We start from the raw sequence: 19,562 nt of genomic DNA, 5'->3' as shown, positions 1-19,562 counted from the left end.
ATTTGATTCCAAACTACGGATTTATTGATCATTACAGAATGTCTTTCTGGTGCTTCCACTCCCTTCCTCTTTGCCCAACCATGATTACCCCCTCACTGCCCCCTTTCCACTCTCAGTCCACAATACAGACCCATATCAGAATCAGGTATATCATCACTCACATATGCAACAAAATATGTTTTCTTCTTGCAGCAGCAGTACAGTGGTATAGATTAAATTACTATAAGGTATAACAAAATTACATATCAAAGTATCAAATGAAAATGCCTCTGTACCATACTCCTGCTCCCTTCCCAGATGCTTTTTGCATCTCAATAATTATCCGTCTCCATCTTAGATATATTCAGTGACTTAGCCTCTACAGCTCTGTGTGATCAGGAAATCCACATTCTCCAACCGCTGAGTCAAGAAATTTCTCATTACAGTCCTAAGTCACTCGCCCTACGTTTCAAATAACCTTTTGAAAAATAAACCAGAACATCTTGATCTGAGCAAAATGACATTGAACAGGAATATTCTTGGTCTGCATGAGGAAGAGCTAGTTAGTTCTGAATCATATTACTTCAGTGAGAGGCACTGCTTGTATCAATATTGCTACATGACTGTGGAATGATGATCTATCTTGGTACCTTCAAATTATATTTAAATAAGGAAGGTGATGTCTGTCTCAACAGTAGTAATGGTGTGATTACTTGAGTTGAGAATGATGTTCTCTTGAGGGCTTATTCTCTTAATGGAGAGTGCCTGTGTGTGACTTTGTTTAATGTGGGGAGGCTGATGCACAGAGAGCCACCACATGACCCTTGAAGTATGAGTCAGGGTCCATGCGCGTGGAATGCAAGATGACTGGAGACACTTCACAGCTCCAGCCTTCCTCTGGCTTCATTTCTGTTGTGATGCATCATGATCTTCTGCCAACTTCACTGTTGAGGTCTTGGTTGGATCTCTCTTCACCTGGAACCTTCCCCTTGCCCTTACCTCCATGGTTGGAACTAAGCTCCAGGCGACATCGTTCTTGGGATCTCAGGAACTCATAAGCTCCTCTACCATGGCAAGGTGGCAATTCTCAGATGATCCTGTCTCAATATAGTGCGAACAGCAGCAAAAGACCTTTAAAAACTGCAATGCTAAGCAGACATAAATCCTCAACTTACCATGTAGACAGCCGACTAACAAGGTATTGCTATTGCATTTGCCAGGATACAGTGACAATATTGTCTTCCCTTTGTCCAGATCAAATCATTACATAGCGCATTGAACTAGAATAAGGTAGAACAATAACAATGCAGAATAAAGTGTGAAAGCTACCACAGAATTACCGAGAGGGTAAGCAATAAAGTGCAGGATCATAATGAGGTAGACTGTGGAGCCAGGGGTCCAGCTAATTGTACAGTTCATCTGTTCAAGAGTCTAATGACAGTGAGGTAGAAGCTGTCCTTTAGCCTAGTGGTACATGGCTTCAGGCTTTTATATCTTCTGCCTAATAAGAGAGAGGAGAAGAGAAAGTGTCTGGGGTGGCTGAGGTCTTTCATTATGCTGGCTGTTTGAGTGGAGGCTGTTTCCTGTGATGTGCTAAACTGTGTTAACAACGCTTTGCAGTTTCTTACAGTCACCTTAAGATCATGAGATATAGGAGTAGAATTAGGCCATTTGGCCCATTGAGTCTGTTCTGCCATTTTATCATGTCTGATCCAATTTTCCTCTCGGCCCCAATCTCCTGCTTTGCCCCTGTATTTTTTGATGCCCTGCCCAACCGAGAATCTATCAACCTCTGCCTTAAATATACACAAAGCTTTGGTCTCCATAGGTGCCTGTGAATGTTAACATTGCATTTGCCTTCCTCACTACAGAATCAATCTGCAAATTAACCTTTCGGAAATCATGCACAAGGACTCCCAAGTTTCTTTCCACTTCAGTTTTTTTTACATTTTCTCTCCATTTAGAAGAAATAACACTTTCATTTCTTCTACTTATTTCGTCTGCCATTTCTTTGCCCAGTCTCCTAATCAGGCTAAGTCCTTCTGTAGCCTCTCTACTTCCTTAAAACTACCTGCTCCTCCACCTATCTTCATATAATCTGCAAACTTTGCGATGAAGCCGACATTCCATCAGCCATATCATTGACATATAATATAAAAAGAATTGGTTCAATACATTCCCCTGTGGAACATCACTAGGTCACCGGTAGCCAGGCTGAAAAGGCTCCCTTTATTCTCTGTCTTGGACACCTACCAATCAGCCACTGCTTTATCCATGCTAGGATCTTTTTTGTCATACCATGGGTTTGTAGCTTGTTAAGCAGCCTCATGTGTGGCACCTTTCAAAGGCCTTCTGCTTGTTACTTCTTCAAAGGAATCCAACAGATTTGTCAGGAAGGTTTTCCTCGAGGAAACTATGCTGACTATGGTCTATTTTATCATGTGCATCCAAGTACCCTGAGACCTCATCCTTAATAATTGACTCCAACATGTTCCCAACCATTGAGGTAAGACTAACTGGCCTATAGTTTCTTCCTTCTGCCTCCCTCCCTTCTTGAAGAATGGAGTGGCACTTGTAATTTTCCAGTCTTCCAGAACCACTCCAGAATCTAGTGATTCTTGAAAGATCATAACTAAGGTCCCCACAATCTCTTCCACCACCTCTTTCAGAATTCTGGGGGATACACCATCTGGTTCAGGTGGCTTCTTGACCTTCAGTTTCCCAAAAACCTTCTATCTAGTTATGGTAACTTCACACACTTCATGCCCCCTGACAGCTGGAACTTCCACCATACTCGTACTGCTAGTGTTTTCCACAGTGAAGACTGATGCAAAATACAGGTCCACAATCCCTTATCCAAAATTCTGAAATCCAAAAAGCTCTGAAAACTGAAGTTTTTTTTCACCAACAGCTGACGTCACTCTGGTGTGAGGTGGCAGCACGAGCAGAGGCCACCAGACGTCAGTTGTGGCTCAGCACTCCTACTGGTTACACGTGCATTTGCTGTTTGCTGCTATTTTGTGTTCACTGTTGACTTTGTGTTGAATTTCACTGTGAAAATGTCAAAAAGAGCTGCAGATACCGCTATGGGTAACAATGAGAAAAAGGGAAGGAAGCATCAATAACGCAGAAAGTGGAGTTATTGCAGAAGCTTGATCGTGGTGTGTCTGTGCGGCATCTTACTGAAGAATATGGTGTTGGAACTACCACTGTATATGATTTAAAGAAACAGAAAGACAAGTTACTGAAGTTTTATAGTGACAGTGATGTTCTCATTTATTCCAATATGTCATTTACCATGTGTTTGATTCGATTCGTTTGAAGCTGTATATTTTTATGTTTTATTGAATGTTTTTGTTGGAAATAAAATATTTCTCTTGTCATTATTCCCTAAACAGTACAGTATAACAACTGTTTACATAGCATTTACATTGTATTAGGTATTATAAGTAATCTAGAGATGATTTAAAGTATATGGGAAGATGCACATAGGTCTGGAGCTCCCCCGGGTCCTAAAGTCCACCTGCACTGGTACAGGTTAAATAAGGGACTTGAGCATATGTGTTTTTTGGTATCTGCGGGGGGTCCTAGAACCAATAAGGAGGGATTCTGAAATCCGAAAAGTTCTGAATTCCAAAATGCAATTGGCCCCAAGGATTTCAGATAAGGGATTGTGGACCTGTACTACTTCACTATTCATCCACTATTTCGTTATCCCCCTCTACTACCTCTCCAGCATCGCCCTCCAGGTGTCCAACATCCACTGTCACCTCTTTTAACGCTTTATGTCACACGCAGAGCAGCTGCCATACCAAGCCAATATGCAACCAGACAGGATGCTTACTCTTGTGAATTGATAAAAATTGCTAAGTCGATGAGGACATGCTGAACTTCTTCAGCCTCCTGAGGAATTATAGGTGTTGGTGTGGAAATGAGTTGTTCTCCTGACTCTCTTGATAAGCATAAGACCATGACTTAGGAGCAGAATTAGGCCATCTGGCCCATTGAGTCTTCTCTGCCATTCAATCATGGATGATCCCTAACACAAAGTACACTGCAGATGCTGTGATCAAATCAACATGTGCAAACAAGCTGGAGGAGCTCCAACATTGATTGCTCATTTCCATTGCTCATTTGCTCATTGATGCTGCCCGACTTTGCTGAGTTCCTCCAGCTTGTTTGTATGGCTGATCCTTGCTTTTTCTCCTCCTCAACCAAGTTCCCGGCCTTCTCCCTGTAACCTTTCATGCCATATCCAATCAAGAACCTATCAATCTCTGCCTTAAATAAACCCAACAGCTGCATGTGGCAACAAATTCCACAAATTCACTACTCTTTTACTAAAGAAACTTCTCTGCATCTCTGTTTTGAAACAGCGCCCCTCTATCCTGAGGCTGTGCCCTCTTGTCCTAGACGCTCCCACCATGGGAAACATCCTTTCCACATCTACTCTGTCTAGGCCTTTCAACATTTTAAAGGTTTCAATTAGATCCTTCTAAATTTCAGTGAGTACAGATCCAGAGCCTTATAAAGCCTCAGCATCACATCCTTGCTTTGGTATTCTAGACCTTGTAGCGATGTGCTACACACAGCGCTGAAATAACGACATGCAGTCGATAAGTCGTTTAGAGACTAGTTTATTCAAACTTCGCGGCGCTGGCATTTAATCCCTAGCGCCCACCCTCTCCGGGCGGAAATTACGTCAGAGGTGCATTACCAAAGTCTCTCCCCGCGCGCTGGCTATTTGTGAGCCGGTTCGCCTGCGCAGAAAGTGGGTCGCCACATAACCCACCCCCACCCAAACCGGCGATACACCCCCCCAGTGTCCACAGTCTGGATCAGCCTCTGTTTGGGAGGTCCGCCTCTGTGCCGCGGTGCCTGAACCTCGACCGGCTACGCCAAGTCCACATGGGCTGGTTTGAGTCGGTCCGCCATGAAATCCTCCTCTCTCCCCCCAATGTCCAGAACGTACGTGGACCCGTTGTTGTTGATCACCTTGAATGGTGAATTGCCCTCGTACAGCCGCTGTAGCGGTGCCCAGTGTCCGCCCCTTCGTACAAACACAAACATACAGTTCTTTGGGTACATGGGTCGGGGTCTGTCCGTGCTGTGAAGTCGGTACGGGTGCCAGGTTGCCGAGCCTTTCACGTAGCCTGTCCAGGACTGTTGCGGGTTCTTCCTCTTGCCCCCTTGGGGCTGGTATGAACTCTCCCGGGACGGCCAGGGGCGTGCCGTACACCAACTTGGCCGACGAGGCGTGCAGATTCTCTTTGGGCGCTGTGCAAATTCCAAGCAGGACCCAGGGAAGCTCATCCACCCAGTTAGATCCTTGCAGGCGGGCCATGAGAGCCGACTTCAAGTGACGGTGGAAGCGTTCCACCAGTCCGTTTGACTGTGGGTGGTAGGCAATAGTGTGGTGTAGCTGTGTTCCCAACAGGTTGGCCACAGCCGACCACAGACCACAGGTGAACTGGGCGCCTCTGTCTGAGGTAATGTGGGCCGGTACCCCGAAGCGTGCTACCCAGGTTGCGATCAGTGCTCGGGTGCAGGAATTGGCAGATGTGTCAGTGAGTAGGACCACCTCTGGCCACCTCGTGAACCGGTCTACCATAGTTAGGAGGTACCGTGCTCCTCGGGGCACTGGTAGGGGGCCCACGATACCCACATGAATGTGGTCGAACCTCCGGTGGGTGGGTTCGAACTGCTGCAGCGGGGCTAGTGTGCCGCTGCACCTTGGCTGTTTGGCACTGCGCACACATTCTGGCCCATTCACCAACCTGCTTGCGAAGTCCGTGCCACGTGAACTTGCTGGAGACCAGCTGGACGGTTGTCCTGATAGATGGGTGTACCAAACCGTGTGTGGAGTTGAAAACTCACCGCCTCCAGGCTGCCGGGACGATGGGGCGAGGTTGGCCGTAGCCACATCGCACAGGAGTGTCCTGTCACCTGGGCCTACGAGAAAGTCCTGCAGCTGCAAACCCGAGACTGCGGTCCTGTAGCTGGGCATCTCACTGTCTGCTGGCTGCGCCTCCGCCAGTGCTGCATAGTCCACCCCCAGGGACAGGGCCTGGACAGCTGGTCTGGAGAGTGCGTCCGCCACGACGTTGTCCTTTCCCGAGACATGCTGGATGTCCGTCGTGTACTCGGAGATGTAGGACAGATGTCGCTGCTGGCGAGCCGACCAGAGATCGGACACCTTCATGAACGTGAAGGTCAACGGTTTGTGGTCCGTTAACGTGGTGAACGGCTTGTCTTCTAAGAAGTACCTGAAATGCCGGATTGCCAGGTACAGTGCCAACAGCTCCCGGTCGAAATCACTGTATTTGAGTTCGGGTGGTCATAGGTACTTGCTGAAGAACGCCAGGGGTTGCCAGCACCCCTCAATGAGTTGCTCCAGCACCCCTCTGACTGCTGTGTCGGATGCGTCCACCATGAGGGTGGTCGGAACGTCCGTACTGGGGTGCACCAGGATCGCGGCATCTGCCAAGGCTTCCTTGGCCTTAACAAAAGCGGCCACGGCCTCCTCGTCCCAAGTAATGTCCTTGCCTTTACCCGACATCAGGGTGTACAAAGGGCACATGATACGGGCTGCTGAGGGGAGGAAACGGTGGTAGAAGTTCACCATACCAACGAACTCCTGTAGGCCTTTAACCATGTTGGGCCGGGCAAAGTGGCGGATCACGTCTACCTTGGCGGGCAGAGGTGTTGCCCCGTCTTTGGTAATCCTGTGACCCAGGAAGTCAATGGTATAGAGACCAAACTGGCATTTGGCCGGGTTGATCGTGAGACCGAAATCACTCAGGCGGGAATTGAGCTGGCGGAGATGGACAGATGCTCCTGACGACAACTGCTGGCTATAAGAATGTCATCCAAGTAGATGAACGCAAAGTCCAGGTTGCGTCCCACCGCATCCATTAGCCGCTGGAACGTCTGTGCAGCATTCTTCAGGCTGAACGGCATTCGGAGGATCTCAAACAGGCCGAATGGGGTGATAAGTGCTGTTTTGGGGATGTCTTCAGGGTGCACCATGTTTTGATGGTATCCCTGGATGAGGTCTACTTTGGAAAATATTCTTGCCCTGTGCAGGTTCACTGCAAAGTCCTGTATGTGCGGCATGGGATAGCGGTCTGGAGTGGTGGCCTCATTCAGTCTGCAGTAGTCGCCGCATAGTCTCCAACCCCCGGCTGCTGTGGGCACCATGTGCAGGGGGGAGGCCCATGTGCTGTCGGACCTCTGTACGATCCCCAATTCCTCCATCCTTTTGAACTCTGGCTTCACCAGGCAGAGGTTTTCCGGGGGGAGCCTTGGTGCGCGGGTGTGGAGAGGTGGTCCCTGGGTCAGAGTGTGGTGCTGTACCCCGTGTCTGGGCATGGCTACCATGAACTGCAGTGCCAGAATCGATGGAAAGTCTGCCAGGATTCTGGTGAATTTGTTGTCCGACAGCGTGATGGAGTCCAGGTGTGGGGCCGGCAACTTGGCTTCACCCAGGGAGAACGTCTGGAAAGTCTCGGCATGTGTGGTGAACTACATATACCTGCCTGGCCATGCCCCCTGCTGACTGCTCCTGTGGCTCCTCCCACAGACCCCGGTATAAAGGCGATTGAGGTCTGAGCCCGGCCTCTCTGTCTCCAGGATGTAGTATGGTGGTCAACCACTGCTTGTTCCTTCTTCCAGTCAACAAAAGCCGATATCTTGCCTTTACGTCTCAGAGAGAGTTATTGATGGTGCATCAGCATGTACCAGTCTTTTCCCTTGCAAGTCGATCAGCAGGCTGTGAGCTCGCAAGAAGTCCGCCCTCAGGAGTGGTTGGGTCACGGCGGTCAGTGTGAAGTCCCACGTGAACCGGCTGGCGCTGAACTGCAGCTGCACTGTGCAGGTGCCATAGATCCATATCGTGCTGCCGTTTGCGGCCCTCGGGGTGGGTCCTGGCTTCCTGTTGCGGGTGTCATACCCCGTCGGGAGCAAGACTCTGATCTCTGCTCCGGTGTCGACCAAGAAGCGGCCTGCCGACTGTTTGTCCCAGACGTACAAGAGGCTGTCCTGGTGGCCAGCCACCATAGTCATTAGCGGCAGCTGGCCTTGGCCCTTGCAGAGTGGGTGACAACGGCGGGCTTTTGTGCCCCACCGCTGGTGGTAGAAACACCACTGTTCACTGGCCTCCTCACTCCTGCCTCCATGTTGTGTGCGCCCCCCTGCTGGGCCTGGTCTGGTCTGCTGTTGGGCACGTGGCCTGGTAATCTGACCGACGGACGCCATGCTCTCCCTCTTGGCTTTCCACAGCATGTCTGCCCGGGCTGCCACTTTACGTGGGTCGCTGAAATCTGCGTCGGCCAGCAACAGATGTATGTCCTCAGGCAGTTGCTCTAGGAACGCTTGCTCGAACATTAGGCAGGGCTTGTGTCCGTCAGCCAGGCACAGCATCTCGTTCATCAATGCTGACGTCAGTCTGTCTCCCAAACGATCCAGGTGAAGCAGGCGGGCACCCCGCTCACGCCGCGAGAGCCCAAAGGTCCCAATGAGCAGCGCTTTGAAGGCTTCATATTTGCCTTCTTCTGGGGGCGACTGTATGAAATCTGCAACCTGGGCAGCTGTCTCCTGGTCAAGGGCGCTCACCACGTGATAGTAACGCGTGGAATCAAGAGGATATCTGCCGAATCTGGAACTGGGCTTCTGCTTGGCTAAACCACACGAGTGGTCGCAGCGTCCAGAAAGTTGGCAGTTTCAGCGAAACTGCGTGAACACATGAAGAGTCGGTCATCTTTGGTCCAAATCCCGTTTGGAACGTCGGGGTCACCGATGTAGCGATGTGCTACACATAGTGCTGAAATAACGACATGCAGTCGGTAAGTCGTTTCGAGACTAGTTTATTCAAACTTCGCGGCGCTGGCATTTAATCCCTAGCGCCTGCCCTCTCCGGGCGGAAATGACGTCAGAGGTGCATTACCAAAGTCTCTCCCCAGCGCGCTGGCTATTTGTGAGCCAGTTCGCGTGCGCAGAAAGTGGGTCGCCACAACCCCTTGAAATGAATGCTAACATTGCATTTGCCTTCCTCACCGCGACTCGATCTGCAAGTTAACCTTTAGAGTGTTCTGCACCAGGACTCACAAGTCCCTTTGCACCTCCGATTTTTGGATTTTCTTCCCGTTTAGAAAATAGTCCACACATTTATTTGTATTACCAAAGTACATGACCATGCATTTTCCAACATTGTATTTCATTTGCCACTTTGACTGTTCTTTTTTTTTTGCGGTTGTCAACAAAATTGGCTGCATCTGTTGTTACCAATATCACTCGCCAGAATGGAAACGATTGGATAATTCTCCCATATATCATATCTGACAACAGTACTGCTACAAAGTGACCAGAATTGATTTTATGTCCGTAATTTGTATGTAATTATCTCCAGTTACTATTTTTATGATCATCTTGATTTAATCAGGTGACGTTAGCATACATCGGTTAAGTTTTGTGTACTGTACTGTGGTTCAACAGTAGGTCAAAAGATGGATTCCATAAACTTTGTCTTTGCAATGTAGTATTCAAACAGACTCTGGGTGCTGCATATATTGTTTAAATTGACTGGGATGTGCTAGCTACATCAACCTTGTTCTCTAGATAGACCACTTATTGCATAAACTCCAGATACCTTATTCTATGTCTTACTCCATGTCATTGGCAGAGGCAATACCATCCAGGGAAGACTAAACAAAATTATGCTTTTAAGCAACAAACACAAAATGCTGGAGGGATTCCGCAGGCAAGAATATTTTGAAAGACAGATGCCATACCTAGCAGATCAATTTGCAGTTCCTTTTGTAAAAAAACAATCTATCGCCCCAGACACAGATCTCACACATAATCCAATACAGAAGATCCTCATATCTTGCTTCCTTCTTCAAGAGGCAGCACTGTTTTATTCATTTGACTTCACTGAGAGTTTTTTTAACTTCTGTAAGTAATGATTTAGAATCCAAATCAGGTTTAATATCACTGGCATATGTCATGAAATTTGTTGCTATACCACAGCAGTACATTGCAATACATAATAATTGATGCACTATCAATAACTCACACTGAGACGTAAGGCGAGATATCGGCTTTTATTGACTGGAAGAAGGAACCAGGAGTGAGTGTCCATCATACTATGTCCTGGAGACTGAGGCCGAGCGTCAGGCCTCAGATCGCTTTTATACAGGGGCCTGTGGGAGGAGCCACAGGAGCAGTCAGCAGGGGGCGTGTCCAGACAGGTACATAGTTCACCACAATAATATAATCTGTAAATTACTTTATATATGTAAAAGTGTTGGTGCATGGCTTAGTGGATAAGGCACTAGGATAAGGTTTAGTGATCTGAAGGTCAGTGGTTCGAGCCTCAGCTGAGGCAGCACATTGTGTCCTTGAGCAAGGCACTTAACAATACATTGCTCTGCGACGACACCAGTGCCAAGCTGCCTGGGTCCTAGTGCCTTTCCCTTGGACAACATTGATGGTGTGGAGAGGGGAAGGCTTGCAGCTTGGGCAACTGCTGGTCTGCCATACAATCCTGCCCAGGCCTGCACCCTGGAAACCTTCCAAGGCGCAAGTCCATGGTCTCACGAGACTAACGGATGCCTATATATAAAGATATATATATATAAATAAAGTTAAATCAAATAAGGAGTGCAAAAAAGAGAAACTGTCTCAATTAAATTCAAGGAAACACCAAATCCAAATTAGCTATGTGAATAATGGTCGCCACATGAACTGTCTTCCAAAAGGACCACAACATTGCTGTAGGGTTTAGAGGCTTGCGTGCTTTGATGACCCAGAGAGCTATGTTGGCCTTGTGCTTTGCCTCTTGGTAGGGTCATCCATGCCAAACCGTTCAATGGGTGGAATCCAGACTAAAAGTGGTGCACTGGTCCTCCAAGTTTGAAGGTTTGGTTTAGGGCTGACAACCCTGACTGGCCAAAAAGAATTGTTATGGAAACAACAATGAAGATTCCTTCTCTATCTGTGTGTGGTGGTATGGACGGACAGAGATGGAGGACCTTCATTGCTGCCCTAAATGCTATTGGTGTAATGAGCAGTAGATTTTTTTCCATCATCTGCACCATCTTGTTCTATGGTGTTCTTGCCATTTAGTGGCTTGGTAGTAGTTCCATGGATGAGGCATTCAGGACCAGGCAATTGAAGGTTACTGAGGAGATCGGTAGTTTGAGAAGCATCACGGATGTAGGTGGGAAGGGGCTGAACCAAGGAAGTAGAATGGAACCGAGATACGTTCAGTAATGCAGGAGTAGGCAGAATTTAGTAGTTTGGTCGTAGTCTTCTCCTACTTCCTTGAGATATTTTTAAACATATCAGTGCTCAATAAGTTATAGTAATCAAGAATAACCTGAGGCTTTTCTTGTTACAGTACAGAATAGGCCCTTCTGTCCCTTCGAGCCATGCCACCCAGCAATTCCACCCCCCATTTAATCTTAACCTAATCACAGGACTATTTACAATGACCAATTAACTTACCAACTGCTCTACTAACTGCTACACTACAGTGACTCCCCAAGTAATTAAAATAATTACATTTAAAATCAAAGTGTCGAATGTATGAGCAGGAAGGTCATATCTGAACTGTAAAAGGCACTAGTTCAGTCATAGCTAGACAACAATGGTTGGTCCTGGTCACTACATAAGAGGAAGACAATGATGGTTTACAAGGAGGTGCAGAAGAGGCTTCACGGCTATTGCCAAAGTATACTAGTTATTAAGTAAGTTAGTTACATGAGTAGCACAGCAACCTGGTAGCATGGCATTTAGTATAATGCATTACAGCATCTACGATCCGCAATTGGGTTTCAATTCCCGCCATGTCTGTAAGGAGCTTGTATGTTCTCCCTGTGACTGTGTTTCCTCCAGATTCCAAAGACGGGGACAAAATGACATTAGCATAGTTGTAGACACAACACTTCTCAGTACAGTGGTGATCCAGGTTCAATTCCTGCTGCTGACTCTACGGAGTATGTATGTTCTCCCTGTGGCCGTGTGGGGGTGGCGGGGGGGGTTCCAAAGATGGACCATTTAGTAGATTAATTTGGTCACTGTAAATTGTCCTGTAATTAGGCTAGGATTAAATCAGGGTATCGATGGGTGGTGTGATCAAAGGTCCAGAAGGGCTTATTCTACGCTAAGTCACAATAAATAAAAAAAACATTCAGGTTAGGGTTAGTACGTTGTGGACCTGTTATGGCTCTAGCAGCATGGTGACGTTTGTGGGCTGCCCCCAGCACATCCTTGAACTGTATAGGCTGTTGATGCAAATGACACATTTCACTGGACGTTTCGACGCTTTGATGTGCATGTGACAAATGAAAAGTAATCTTTAAGAAGGGGCAAAATGTTTCTTTGGAACAAAGGCAGCAGCCAAAAGAAGTTTCAAATGAAGCTTATAAGCTAAAATGAGGCTTGGGAAAGTTAACAGGACACTGCTATATATTCTATCAGAAAGGTCAAAAACTAGTTGACTTGGGTTTCATGTCGATGGTGGAATCGTTAGAAGACACTTGAAGAAAGCTTTTACTCAAAGGTTTCTGCAGGTCTGGAACCCACTGCTTGAAAGGATAATGAAGGCAGAAGATGCCATTGCATTGAAAAAAAATGTGAGTAATAACCTGGATGACCAAAGGTTCAAAATATATTTACTATCAAAGTTTATACAGTATATGTCAGCATATACAACCCCGAGATTATTTTCTTGTGGGCATACACGGTAAATCCAAGAAACATAATAGAACCAGTGAAACACTATACCCAACAGGATGGACAACAGGCAATGTGCAAAAACAAAAGAAAACAATAAATAATAATAAGAAGAACAAGAAGAAGAAATAAGCAATAAATTTCGAGAAAATGAGATGAAGAATCTTTGAACGTGAGTCCACAGATAGTGGGAACAGTTCAGTGATAGGGCAAGTGAAGTTGAATGAAGTTATCCCCTCTGATCCCTGAGACCGATGACTGAAAGATAATAATTGTTCCTGTGTTGGCGCATGGTCAAGTGGTTAAGGTGTTCATCTAGTGATCTGAAGGTCGCTAATTCGAGCCTTTTCTGAGGCTGCGTGCGTACCCTTGAGCAAGGCACTTAACCACACATTGCTCTGCGATGACACCGGTGCCAAGCTGCATGGGTCCTAATGCCCTTCCCTTGGACAACATTGGTGGCGTGGAGAGGGGAGACTTGCAGCTTGGGCAACTGCCGGTCTCCCATAAAAAAAAACCTTGCCCAGGCTTGCTCCCTGGAAACTTTCCAAGGCGCAAATCCACGGTCTATCGAGACTATCGGAGGCCTACACACTACAATTGTTCCTGAACATGGTGGTGTGGATCCAGAGGCTCCGGTATCTTCTTTCTGATGGCAACAGTATAAGGAGAGCATGGGCTGGATGGTGGGGTTCCTTGATAATGGATGCTGCTTTTCTGTGACCGTGCTCCATGTAGATGTGCTCAATGGTGGGGAGGGTTTTATCTGTAATGGACTGGGCTGTATCCATTAGATTTTGTAGGACTTTCTATTCAAGGGTTTTTATGTTTTAATACCAGGGTGTGATGCAACCAGTCAGTATACTTTCTTCTCCTGCACTGATCATTAGAAGTTTGTCAAAGTTTTAGGTGCCATGCTCAACTTTCACAAACTTCTAATGAAGTAGAGGCACTGCCATGCTTTTTACATAATGGCACCTACATGCTGAACCCAAGACAGATCCTCAGAAATGATAACATTGAGGAATTTAAATCTGCTGACCCTCTCCACCTCTGATCCCCTATTGAGAACTATCTAATGAACCTCCGGTTTCCTTCTCCTGAAGTCAAGCTCCTTGGTCTTGCTGACATTGAGTGAGAGGTTGTTGTGGCAGCTCCATTGAGCCAGATTTTCGATCTCCCTCCTGTATGCTGATTCATCACCACCTTTCATTTGGCCAACAACGTTGGTGTCATCAGTACATTAAATATGGCACTACAGCTGTGCTTAGCATCATAGTCATAAGCATATAGCGAGTAGAGCAGGGTCTAAGCACACAGCCTTGCGATGCACCAATGCTGATGGAGATTGTGGAGGAGATGTTTCTGCTCATCCAAAATGACTGAGGTCTGCACGTAAGGAAATAGAGGATCCAACTGCATATGGAAGTATTGAGGCCAAGATCTTGAAGATTATTGATTAGATTCGAGGGGATGATAGTACTGAATGCGAGCTGTAGTCAATGAAGAGCATCCTGATGCTTGCATCTTTACTGTCCAGATGTTCCAGGACCGAGTGAGTAGCCAGTAAAATCACATCTGCTGCAGACCTGTTGCAGAGGTAGGCAAATTGGAGGGGATCCATATTCCTTCTCTGGCAGGAGTTGATACGTTTAATTACCAACCTCTCAAAACACTACATCATACCGGATGTAAGTGCTGCTAGACAATAGTCATTGAAGCAGGTTACTATGTTCTTCTTAAGCGCCAGTATAATTAAAGCCCGATTGAAGCAGGTGACCATATACTCCAGGGAGCTTTATATAAACTCTTCAAGAGATTAGCTTTTTTTGTCTGATGTACATTGAAATATTGAAGCACACAGTGAATTGCGTTGTTTTGCATCAATGACCAACATAGTCCAAAGACTGTGATGGGGCAGCCCACATGTGCTGCCATGCTTCTGGCACCAACATAGCATGCCCACAACATACTCACCCTAAACATAATCGCACATCTTTGGAATGTGGAAGAAAATCGGAGTACCCAGAGGAAATCCACACGGCCACAGGGAGAATGTGCAGTCTCCTTACTGACAGCAGCAGGATTTGTACGCCGATCAGTGATTTCTGGCGCTCTGCGGCATTTTGCTAACTGTTACTATACCTTGAGCAGAAATATGGAACACTTCAAGAATTTGTATGTCATTCTTGTTCAGGGGCCGTGCTAATCTTCTAAATATAAAGCTCTTCTTTGGCCATCAGCATTATGATGGGCTGAATGTCCGCCTTCTATACTGCCTGTTTCCATGGTTATATTCAGCATCAAATGATTCCATCGTACTCTCTGAAAAAGACCATTATCCAGGTCAATAATTATTCTACTACAAAAAAACAATACAAAAACAAATCATCTGGTGATTTATACATGCAATCCCCACTCTAATAAACATGGGCACAGTGCCCACATCCTATTCTGCCCAACAAGCAACTCTAAAATGTCAGCCAGCAGAAAACAAACAGTCACATCTGCCGAGTGTATTACTTATGTACAACTCATTACAAAGCTAGTACTGAAGCAGAAAATGCAGACTTGGTTTTGAAATTCAAATAGAAGCATTAGTGAGGATATACACATCAGGAGAAATATTACCCTTCTGTCGAAGCTCCCGGGAATGCTAATGACAGCGGAAGAGCTGCTGGTGGCTGAAAGTGGGGCATGGAAGGTCCTGGTGTTGGAGGGGCTGGTCTCCCAGGTCACTGCAGTGTCTCTAACTCTAACAGGTTTCTCCAGATGTACTGTGGAGAGCATTCAAACTGGTTGCATTATCGTCTGAGCTGAAGGAGCCACTGTACGGGATCGGATAAAACTCAGAGGGCTGCAAACACTGCCAGCTCCATCATGGGCTCTAGCCTCCACAGTATCAAAGACACTTTCAAAGGGGCTGTGCCTCAAATATGTAATGTCCATCACTAAGGACCCCTATTGCCCAGGATATGCCCTCTAGTCCTTGCTACCGCTAGGGAGGACGTATTGAAGCCTGAAGACACACACTCGACACTTCAGGAACAGCTCCTTCCCTTCTAATGGTCAATGAACCCTTGTACACTAATTTTTTTGCACTACTTATTTAATTAAGTTATTTGATATATTTTTCTCGTAATTTATTGTGCTTTTATGTATTGCACTGTAGTGCTGCAACAAAGCAGCAAATCTCATGACAAATGTCGGTGATATTAAACCTAATTCTGATTCGGAGTCACTGAGACTAGGGCTGCTGGCAATGGCAGGGCCAACATGCAAGAGTGATGGAGGCTGGATTCTAGTGATCCACGTTCTTTTAGTTGCACGAGGAAAGGTATTTTCATGGGTGACACGGCAACGTAAGCCGGCAGCATGGTAGCAGTAGCAGTTAGCATAATGCTTTACAGTGATCAGCGGTCGGGGTTCAATTCCTGCCCCTGCCTGAAAGGAATTTCTATGTTCTCCCCGTGACCATGCCACTTCTCTCCCACATTCCAGAGGAAGACAGGTCAGGGGTAGTAAGTTCTGGGCCAGGAACATGGCGACACTTGCGAGCTTCCCCAGCACATCCCAGGTGAGTGTTGGTTGTTAGCATAAATGCTGCATGCAGTGAGACGTCAGAATGTAGCGTGAGATGCGTCATTGGCGTCACTGGCCGACGCAGTTTGAGGATGTGTTAGGAGCGGCACGCTGGAGCCACCAAACCTTCAGCACCAATGTAACACGCCCACAACTTGCTATCCCTGATCTGTATATCTTTGGAATTTGGGAGGAAACCGGAACACCTGGAGGAAACTTGCACAGTCACAGGAAGAACACACAAATTCCCTACAGACAGCGGTGGGAATTGAATACCGATCGCAGGCTGCTGGAAGCCTAAAGAATTATGCTAACTGCTACAGTATTGTGTTGCCCACCTGTACCAGCCAGGTAACTTCCTTCATGGATTGACAGACCACTCGACACGGTTATATCCATCACTAGCATACAGCTTACACCACCCTTGTATATTCTTAGTTCCTGCAGGGGGTTATTCCAGTGTGTGGGACAGACTGTGCTGGAGGCTGTCCAAAGTAATTAGCTGTGAATAAAGCTGTTTACTGTGGGCAGATTTTTGGGCGGGCTTGTTTGGTATTGGAGGAAAAGTTGGCTGTGGATAGGCCACATTCCAACATATTGTGATGTAGAGGTGGTGCTGGCTGGGGCAAACAGCCCCATTGGTGGAATGTACCCTAGTTTATTGTCTTAGATAAAAAAATGAAATACGAAACATGCACTTGCATGCCTGCTATATGAATTCTGCACTTCTTTTGGAGGTATTCAAATGGGAAATGTTGAAAGAAGGCACAAGTTCATATCTCATTTAAAACTAATCAGAATGCACAGATCTCCCTGTAATCAACTAAATAATTGATAGTCATTGAATTCAGCCACAGTAAGATGACAGGATCAAAATAAGCAAGCACCAGATAATGTTGCTGAGAAAGGTCTTTGACTCATAACAGATCAGTACTCACAATCCTCTCTTTAAATTACTTTTGCCAACTATTAATTTTATACTAAAATGTATTGAGGTTCTCAGGCTGCTCCCTTCATTGGTCCTTCTGGTATTGTTTTAGTCCCCAAACAATCCATTACTTCTTCTCCTGTTTCTTCTGACTTAAACCCAGAAATCTTTAATTTCAGTCATCATAGCCGCTCAGTGGCCACTTTATTAGGTACACTTTTGCCCTTGCTTGTTAATGCAAGTATCTAATCAACCAATCATGTGGCAGAAACTCAATGCAAAAAAGCATGCAGACATGGTCAAGAGGCTCAGTTGCTGTTCACACCAAACATCAGGGAACGGGGATGAAATGTGAATTCGGTGACTTTGAGCATGAAATAATTGCAGCCAGATGGGTGGTTTGAGTATCTCAGAAACCGCTGATCTCCCCTGGGATTTTCGTGCACCACACATCCGTTGAGAGTAGTTCAGTAGGTGAAAATGTTGTGTTAATACAAGAGGCCAGAGGAGAATCGCCAGACTGGTTCAAGATGACAGGAAGGTGACAGTAATTCAAATAACCATGCCTGATAACAGTGATGGGCAGAAGAACACTTCTGATTGCACAACACATTGAACCTTGAAGTGGATGGGCTGTAGCAGCAAAAGGACCACACCAGGTTCCACTCCCATACCTAATAAATTGGCCACATAAAGGAAGATGATTTGAGCGCACATTTGGTGTGTGAGGCTCTGTCAGGCAGGAAGGAGAAAAATTAGTTTGTAAGGTGTTCTATGACCCACGATTCTATTATTTCTCAGAATGTTCAGATTGTTTTTCTATTTGACGAGATTATGCTTCCTTTGATTATATTCAATGTCTCACTGCATCCGGCTCACCTCTCCCCCGAGGCAGGGTAGCAGTCTTTCACTTTGATTGCAGTGCAAATCTTTGAGGCTGACTGTCTTTAGAACACCTGACAGTGGTGGCACAAGTCAATATTGGCTCTCCATCTCAATCTAATTGCTATCCAAGCGCAAGTTAAATAACTCAGTACAAAGAATATTCTCAACTTCAGTCTTTCCAGAGCATGAAATCTGAAGTAAGACAGAAAGCATTCAAGTGTACAACAGGTTAGGTGGTATCTGTGGAGACAGGAGAATTAATGTTTCAGGTCAAAACATGGTTCAGTCCCACAAAAAGGGATTAACACATGAGCTGGCATACCTGAGAACGCTTTAGGAACATGAACATACGTGGATCTTTCAGCCTTCTCCTCCACTGAATCTTTTACCGCAAAGCCTCTTTCTCCTAGTTCTTTCTTATCCAAGTATCTATTTAACTGTGCCTTGAATATACTCGGTCACTGGACCTGCACAACCTATTGAGCGGAAAATTCCAAACATTCTCTAGCCTGTGGAAGAAGAATAAATTTTCCCACCTCAGTCCAGAGCCCACCTAGCCCCCTTACTGTAAGACTGTGACCCTGTTTTTAAGATGTTAAGTCATTTCTCAGATGTTCAGATACGTGTTCCAGTTGTTGAGATGTTGTTTCTGTCAATTATGTCCAATGCAGATTCCTTATGATGGAGAATTTGCCAAAGTGTGAATCAGCCTGTCATGGTTTGACATTTTCAGATAAAAGCACCCAGAACTCTTTAATAGGAAGAAGTGAGTGATGTTAAATTCTGCATCGTGCCTTTGTGTGATAAGGCTTGGCAGTGCTACGCATCCCACTTGACCTTGGTTCATCCAAAGGTCAACTCTCTGATGTCTCATCACTGAGTTTATAAAATTATTTGGAGTCTTGAATGGCTGCTATTGTTACCTAGAGACACCAAGACAGAGTTCAGTTTCTCTTTATAGATAGGATTGCATTACCATTACAGTAACTTTTTATTAGATTCCTGTTCTTTTTTATAACCCACAAATAAGTGAGTTCCTATTTATGGTCAGCAGGCTGATTAACCCCTTAGTTACCACGTCTTCTAAAAGGCTGCAAGTTCAAAGTGCTTTTATTATCAAAGTTTGTTTACAGAATACTGCACTGAGGTTCGACCTCCTGCAGGCAGCCATAATACAAAGAAACGCCATGGAACACGTTCAAGAATGCATCCAACACCCAACGGGCAAACAAGAACAAATTGTGCAAAGGGCAGAAAGCAAGCGGTCAACACAGAGAATATCAAACATTAAACCAGGAGTCCAGTCGTACTCAGTTTAGTTCAAGTCAGAATTGTATCACTAGTCCTGCGCAGAGCAAATCATTCTTCACTAAGGTCCCCCAGACCGCATCGATCGCCCTAATCAAACCGCACAAAAACAGCAAAACAAAGAGTGACCAGAATCCAGAAACAC

General features: G+C 46.0%; 1 protein-coding gene and 1 non-coding gene across 3 annotated transcripts in view; one reads left to right on the top strand and one right to left on the bottom strand.

Annotated features, from left to right (window-relative positions):
• LOC132382542 (NT-3 growth factor receptor-like) overlaps positions 1-19,562 on the top strand; it is a 951,566-nt gene that overhangs the window by 793,119 nt on the left and 138,885 nt on the right. The gene's annotated exons all lie outside the window — the stretch shown is intronic.
• Positions 14,867-14,968, bottom strand: LOC132382697 (U6 spliceosomal RNA). Its single transcript, XR_009508451.1, has one exon. It is a non-coding gene; the product is annotated as a U6 spliceosomal RNA (small nuclear RNA).

Source organism: Hypanus sabinus, chromosome 28, assembly GCF_030144855.1.
Source record: "Hypanus sabinus isolate sHypSab1 chromosome 28, sHypSab1.hap1, whole genome shotgun sequence".
NCBI lineage: Eukaryota > Metazoa > Chordata > Chondrichthyes > Myliobatiformes > Dasyatidae > Hypanus > Hypanus sabinus.
Note: the sequence above shows the minus strand (reverse complement) of the source record. Positions and strands in the feature narration are given on the sequence as shown.